This window comes from Protopterus annectens, chromosome 6.part0 (genome assembly GCF_019279795.1).
Source record: "Protopterus annectens isolate FY-2018-M chromosome 6.part0, PAN1.0, whole genome shotgun sequence".
Taxonomy (NCBI): Eukaryota; Metazoa; Chordata; order Ceratodontiformes; family Protopteridae; genus Protopterus; species Protopterus annectens.
In genome coordinates, this window is record NC_056737.1 from 1,213,410,033 (window position 1) to 1,213,418,199 (window position 8,167).

Genomic DNA, 8,167 nt, shown 5'->3' on the forward strand with positions numbered 1-8,167 from the left:
CTAGTGGTTGGCATATTTCAAGATAACCCTGTAAAGAGTTTGATGAATGCTTGGAAATCCTTGTTAGCTACAGCTCAGATTACTCACACGAGCTGTAACACTTAGAGATGCAGTATGCAGGTTTCTCTGGTGTCTCGAATGCGATGCTAGCGATAACTTTTACAGGAAGAATGGCAGCAGAATATACATGAACAGGTAAGCATTGCATAAAATACAGGGCTCTTTACTTATATCACTAGACTCTGTTGTACTCCAAAAGTATTTAGAATATTTTCAGAGTTAAAGATGTAATAAGTCTTCTTTCCTTAAGCATTTGTTTATTTTTTAAAACGTTCCCAAATTACACTTTTCCTTCCCTTTTCTTCCTCTTTTCCATTTTGGGAAGCCATAGCCGTGGTTGAATGGATGTTCCATAGGTGTCACTCCTACGTCATCCTCCCCTTACATAAAACACTTCAACTTTTTTGTTAAAATGAACATATCCTAAGTGCTTTCTGTGGATGAGATGTACCATACAAACGTTAACCTAGTATCCATTGTTCTGGGTGGACGAGAGTAGGGATGGACCCTGATAAACCAGTCCTTCCTTAATCCACTGGACAGAATGATTCTTGTGGCTGTGGTGTCTGAACTGACTCAAATGCAATGGGACTTCAGAGAATTCAACATCATAAAATAACTGCTTATGGACAGCACATTCATATTTTATTGGTTTATGCTTGCTTTGTAAAGCATCACATTTCTTTATTGTAAATAGTTTGACTTTTTTTTTCCTGAAGCATTCTACCTTTTCATACACTGAATATCTTTTTTAATGTGTTTTTGTAGTAGTGGCACTACCAGAGTATGCCATTTACCTTCTGTATTATAGATTCATAGGTGAATATTTGGCTAACTACCCTGAAAGGCCATTTTTAAGCCTAGTCAGTAATCTGAGGTCAAAATCAAAACCTGTACTTTGTGCTTATAAGTTAAAGACCTTAACAATATGACAAACCCACCACCTGAAACATGCTTTTCTGTTTATGGAATGCAGTTAGGGTGATCTGTTCAGCAGACCTTTGCAGACAGACAGACGACATTTGCAAACAAAGGAGCACCTCTTTGTTGTTGAAAGTGTACCACCAGTTGCTGTAATGACATTTCAATACCCCTAATGAAATACTTGACTGATAGAAGGAAAAAAGCCTGTTTCAAGAGAAAAAGACAAAAAAGAAGTGCATTTGGAGAATAAGGTAGGTAAGTGTTGTAAATAAGAGTAATACAAGAGTGAATGATTATTTCTGAGTTAGGAGCTTCGGGAACTGTATCTACAACATTGGTTAGAAATACAATCTTGTGAGCTAGGCCTGCTGGAACAAAAGAAACAGACCTGTTTTGTTAGCTTAAGTTTAGTGAACTGAACAAACACCATCACCCACTACCATAAATTATGCAGTTGAGTTTCCCACACTTGGAGAGATCACGGGGGTCAACGCAACTTGGAAAGTGCTATGGAAAAGCCTCACCCTGCCTGGAAACTACCTTCTTAATCATTGTATTCCCCCTGTCAGATAAAAACTTTATTTTCTTCTGTCAGGCATATAAGTTTCTCAGCAGCTTTTAATGACATCAGACATATTTCTCATACAAAAACATCTTCTCAAGTAACAGACTTGAGGAAACCTCGGACTATTATTTCTTTGTTAATTTAAACACACTAAAAACATGCTGAACATGGTAATCTTAGAAGATGTAGTTTTTAGGATATGGCATCTGCTTTCCACCCACCAAGTAAGGGTAGAGACATGGTAAACATATCCAGATGACAAACACTCTCAGCAGCAATGCTACACCATATTCTGGGTCACAATAAGCCTCAAAGGAACATATTATCATAGGATTTAAAAGGCAACTAAGCAGCAAAGCCATTTCCACCTTGCTGGTATACTCCATTAGTCCTTACTTCTACTTTCAAGGAGGGCCAGACCAATCATATGACAGATGAATGTAGGGATACCCATCCAGCTGTCCATTTCCTTTTTAAAGGCAGACAGTGTGTCACACTTTTTAACTTGGAGGGGGAGTTTGTTCCAGACAAGGGCTAGGCCCTGTAAGACATGTACGTCTTCCTTGACCTATTCATTTATTTATGTATTTATGTATATATGTATGTATTTATTTATTTACTGGAGTATATATAGATCTCCGACCCTAATGTTAGCTGGACTGTTAGATTTATGGATGCACAGGAGTTCTTGGACTATTGGCTCTCTTAAAGCCCTATTAGCAAGGCACAGATTGTCCCTAAGGAGTCTATAAAAGTGAGTATAGGGATAAAGCCTCCTGCCTTTCTTGGTAGCCCAGATGTTTTACGCCCATTATCTTTTTAGTTACAAACTTCTGTGGGTCTTTTCAATTGCTTGAATTACTTAATAACACACCTTCCAAATGAAGCATTGTATTCAATAATACATCTAATTAGTGTGGCCTACAAGGAAGTAAGGACTTTTTTTGATCTATAAAAAATAACTTTTGCTATGATCTATGCAAAGTAAAAGGATTTCCTAACCACTGTTACAATGTGATGGTCAAATGTAATGGAAATGTCCATTAAAGTATCTTGGTCGCTCACAACCTTTTCATTTTGAACTGGTATGCTATTATTGATATACATTGAAGATAAGAGTGCTTACCAGGTGCTAGAATGTTGTCCTTTTTGGCAATAAGTTTGAGTCCATTTTTATTACATAAGCCATTGACAAGTGCAAGCTCCTGTTGGAGTGTCTGCATGTCAATGGGGGACCCGACAATGACTGCTAGCTTACAATCATCTGCAACCCTTGTTAACCATAGATCTTACTTTGATTAATGTAGGGCTGAGAAGTAGATATATAGCAGAGGCCCAAGCACATATCTCTGAAGAACTTCTTCATTGGTCACCTTCATGCTTTCAGTGGATGCACCCCTTACTCTTACTATGAGAGTCCTTGCCCTAAACCAGTTGGCTATCCACCTAACCACATATGGGTCAATTTGGAGCTGCTTCAGTTTATTTAAATCATTTGCATGTAGTGTTGTATTGAATGTCTTGGTGAAGTAAAGGTTCACTGTGTGCACAGTTTGTCTGCAGTCCACAGCCATTGCAGCCCTTTCAAAAAAGTTCACAAAACTCATTAGACAGTATCTACCCTTGCAAAAACAAACTGCTGTGTGTCGCGTCTGATACAATTTTTAATATCATAGTTAATTAGGTCAGTTATTATATGTTACATGGCTTTGCATATTAGACTCATGCGGTTGATGGGTCTGTAATTCCTGGGGTCAGTGCGGGGCTTCCCTTGGCAATGGCGTCACAACAACCTTGTGCCATTCCCAAGGGACAAAGCCAGTTGCTAGGCACAAGTTGAAGAAGTTGAGGAATGGGTCTGCCAGTGTTTGTTTAATCCAATTAATTAAGCAGCATTTGACTTTCTAAAAGGAAAATGGCAAAGAAGAATGTAGCCAATAGGAAGCTGTGAGGAAAACTACTGGTCAGCATTTGTGCACCAGGATGATAGCCTCACAGCTAACTTGTTCTGTTGTATTACTCTTTTCCAGTTTTGCTCCTGCTGAGTAGTTTAACCATTAACATTCAGCTTTTACTTAACTTCTCTATTTCCACCTGAGAAATTTTATAAAATTCCTTTGAAAAATTTAAATCCAGTGTATATGAAATTAGTCCATCATGTGCACTCTCTATAACTTCTTCATGAGAAAGCTACAGCATTTAAAATACAAGATCTTAGCTTGATGAATCAAAAGCCACCCTGGTCTTACAGAAGTAGGACGCTGTGAATTTTTCATAGTGTTACATAATGGTTCTCTACTTGGCCATGCAGCTCACATGTATTATGATAATTGGGGTATGGCCTTTGTGAAGCAGTGAGACATTTTTTGTGTTGGAAGATAGTACCACCAGATGGCAGATGTCTAGTTCACATCACAAACCTAAGTGCTTTGAAAGAATATTCATAAGGTTATAACAAAGAATTCTTTAATTTTGTGTAAAAGCTACAAGGGATGTTACCTAAACTACTGAATATTTGTTAGTAATTTTATTGACTGATACTATGGACATGTCTTCTCTTATATAAACTAGTTTGTTCTTATCAGATATGAGAATCATGTCCATTGTTTAGAGTTTTAAAATTAGGTTAAAATGTATTTGGTAGGTTATCTGATATGTGCAATGGTTTATAGATTAGTTTGTTGTAATCTGTTAAAATGCTACACTCCTATTTTTCAGGAATTTTCATTAGGTAAAAATAATGATTTATTGCTGCCCTGGACCTTTAATACCTTTTATTTTATTCTACAGAGTTTGATGACTCTGGTGAGTTACATCTGTATTTTATTAAATCTATACTTGCACTTGTGTTTGAAGCTCTTTCTGAAGTCCTTCTGATGGCAGTTTATTTCAGTTGCACCTTGCGCTGACTTTGTTAATCCATCATAAGGCTTTACTTTCATTTGACATTACTGAATGTCTACACACTCCCAAAAATAAAATTAAAAAAAGAATCAGGTGTTATTGGTAAATCATTTTCATATCTTTTACATTTTAAAAGTTGACCATCAACTTCTACTGTACTGACTAGGCTAAGTAAGCATACATTCACCTTTTATGTGCAGTTTACCTGTTGGGCAGTTGGGAGAAGACAGCCACTTAACATAACATTTGTAAGCGTTCTGTTCTCAGTACTGTGTGCATGTGTGTGTGGGGGTGTATAATTCTTTATTGTCAAACCTGTAAAGTTTTTAAATCAATTGTGGAAGTTCTGTTTTCCTGTTCTCCTGTGAAATAAACAAATGACTCCACTTTGTTGTTTCATAGGCTTACTGCCCTCCAGATTCAATTTGTTTTCCAGCACATCTTCAGCCTAATTCAGAAATCATTTAAAGACACGGTCTTATTTTTAAAGTAAACAAACATATTTTATGTTTTGACTCTGCTGTAGTCTGGGCTGCTCATTAATTTTCTGTGTTGCTTTCAACAGTTGCACCACTGACGTTGTAGATACTAAAAAAAATGTGATTGATATTGTCAAATCACTCAGACTTGATTCTAATGTTAAGGCTATAATTGGCTAAATTAATTTAAAAACAGAGTTTGCAGTAGAGGTCATCTTACTACAGTTTCTGTAATATTGAGATCTAACCTGCATAGACCATGTTCCTTCTTTTACTGTTGTTGCTGTTGTATACATTTAATGCTGCTTGTTTTCTGTTTTCTTTGCATGTAAAAGTCCCTTAAAATAAATGAGCTGAGTTTGCCCCTTCATCAGTCCAGTTATTTTATAGGCCTTCATTGTATGGGCTGGTCAGAATATGTAACCATCTCTGCACCATACAGCTAACATTAACACACAGACTTCCATAACTGATCTGTCACAGTTACTCATGTGTGGTATAATCCAATAAGCTCTTTGAAAACTTAATTCCTCCAAATCTCAGAATCACTACTGTGAATCAGCATTCTCCATCAACGTGTCTAACTTCAGACATAAGCTCCTTTTATTAATTAGACAGCATGCCACCTCCCCATTATCAAAGTACACCAAAAAGATCACTTCTTGACATCTTAGGTTTACAACTATGGCATAGGTTAAGTCTTTCCCCCTTCTTTTCATCCCACTTTATTTAATTTTATCCTTTGTTAACTTGGTTAACCCCATAGACTAGTAGCATATTTTAGGAGAGATCTGAGGTGGTATATATATATTAGGGGGAAATTTGGCCAAGGCATCAAGTAACATGGGCATCACTTTTCAGTGGCTGCCATGAGATCTTTTACATCCACCTGAGCTCTGGCCAATTAAAGAGGATGGGAGCTCAGTTTAACGTCTCATCGAAAGTACACCACACTTAGGGGTAGGGGTGCAACCCCCCCCCCCTTAGGCTGCACTGCAGTATCCATTATCCATCTACATGGTGTAAGAATAGAAATCACAGCAATCTGCACCCAAGGGTAGTGTGCTATCTGTGGTGCTGTCATTTAAGTCCACTTTTGTGACTTGACTATCACTGCCTGGATAGGCACATTAGCAGCACCTGCTTGCCTTTTTTATGCCTTTTATACACCCTCACGTAGCTGCTTTACCACTGGTCTCTACACCCTCACATAGCTGCTTTACCACTGGTCTCTACACCCTCACGTAGCTGCTTTACCACTGGTCTCTACACCATCACGTAGCTGCTTTACCACCGGTCTCTACACCCTCACATAGCTGCTTTACCACTGGTCTCTACACCCTCACTTAGCTGCTTTACCACCGGTCTCTACACCCTCAGGTAGCTGCTTTACCACCGGTCTCTACACCCTCAGGTAGCTGCTTTACCACTGGTCTCTACACCCTCACTTAGCTGCTTTACCACTGGTCTCTACACCCTCACTTAGCTGCTTTACCACCGGTCTCTACACCCTCACGTAGCTGCTTTACCACCGGTCTCTACACCCTCAGGTATCTGCTTTACCAACGGTCGTCAGTCTTCGTATATTCCTTCTTCTCATTGCTGACAGTCTTCCTTCTCTAATACAGAAGTGATGAGCTCCCACATCAGCTAGTTTTCTTTCTTTTCCACAAAACCTCCTGTTTCTCACCTGTCAGTAATACATCACAGCTCACTTTACTTTCTCATTTTGCCTTTTTCCTCTTTGTCTTGTTTACCTTCCTGTGCTCACCTCCCCTGTTTGCTGCTGTCATTCTCACCTCGCTACACACGTTCATCTATTATAGCATATTATTTAATTGTGTCTCAGTTCTCCATTTCATACCAAATCTTCTATCCCCCCAGCTGTGCCTCCCATCAGTGGTCTCCTCCTGAGTCTTGATTTCCCTTAACCATATTATCTTAATTGTTTTTCTCGTTTCCTACTGCTGCTGATTTTCACATATTTTTGTTGGAACAATTCTCCTAAATACATTTTCATTCTTTCTTCCTGCTTCTCAACATTAGCACCCTAAGTTTGTTTCATCATGTGCAGCATTGACCGTTAGACTATAAGCTTAAAATAAATGTATGGAACAATGTATGTTATACAAGGTTTTTGTGCTCTTCATGTTTTTAGGTGCAATGTCAATCCTGGTAGAGGTTCCATGTTTGTCAAGGAACATATTACATGTTATAGCCAGGCAGATCTACAGCAACTCAAACACAAAACTCTTTCAACTATTTATAATTCTATGTAAAATTAGTTATCAGCTATAACTTGTTACAGAACACCTTCTCTGTCCTCTGATAAGCATTTTAAGATCACATTGTTCTAAATCATCTCCTTATTAGCAAAAACTCCCTTATTTTTGGTAACTTTAACTACCTTTCAATAAAATGAGACACCTGTACCTCCAGTGTAGAATATGCACAAAGATTTATAAACTTTAATAAACAAAAATTCCATTGAATAGCTGGTAAATAAATCTACTAGGAGTATGGAATTCTTGATGAGATTCTTACATTTATGGCTTTATGGCAGCTATGTTACTGTTCTACTGGTATTGTCCTGTCCAGTGAAATGTGACCATAAACCCATGACCTTCACCTTTTAAACTGCCAAAAGCTCCTACATCAAATCACATTGAATTTACGGACTACAAACATACTCAATCTACTATGTGACAAAATATCAAAATTCCCATATGAGTGCGCCTCCCCAGACCTTAATACATCAACAAGCTTCACTATGCAATTCTACACCCTTTTAGAAAAATGCATAGAACTTGCAGTACCTACTAGAACCAGGCATCACTGGAAATTTAAAAACAAACCACACAGGTGGACCACCACCATAATTAAACTATACAAAAAAAAAAGAAACAGCTAAAATTATTTTATAGATTCAAAACCCATCTTCTTAAAGTTAATATCAAATGCATTTTAACAAAAACTGAAGAACGCTTAACTGAAGAACTGAATAGTTGACTTTAATAATTTTCTGTCATTCATAGGGGTCCAATGTTTGTAAAAATTTATAAACTGGGAATAATAACCTATGTCACTTGCTGAATTGACAATTAGCTCACAGGACACAGACAATCAAAATAGAAGTTACCTGCTCAAAGACACCCATCACCAGTGGAGTCCCCCAGGGGTGCTGGGACCTCTCCTGTTTGACACCTGCTTTTCTGAAATAAAAGCCAATACCTCT

The 8,167-nt window shown here is 37.9% G+C and overlaps 1 non-coding gene across 1 annotated transcript; it reads right to left on the reverse strand.

The window, feature by feature from the left end:
- Nucleotides 1-1,391: 1,391 nt before the first annotated feature.
- LOC122805064 lies at nucleotides 1,392-1,561 on the reverse strand. The gene has a single exon (XR_006365292.1). It is a non-coding gene; the product is annotated as a U1 spliceosomal RNA (small nuclear RNA).
- Between the last annotated feature and the right edge of the window lie 6,606 nt (nucleotides 1,562-8,167).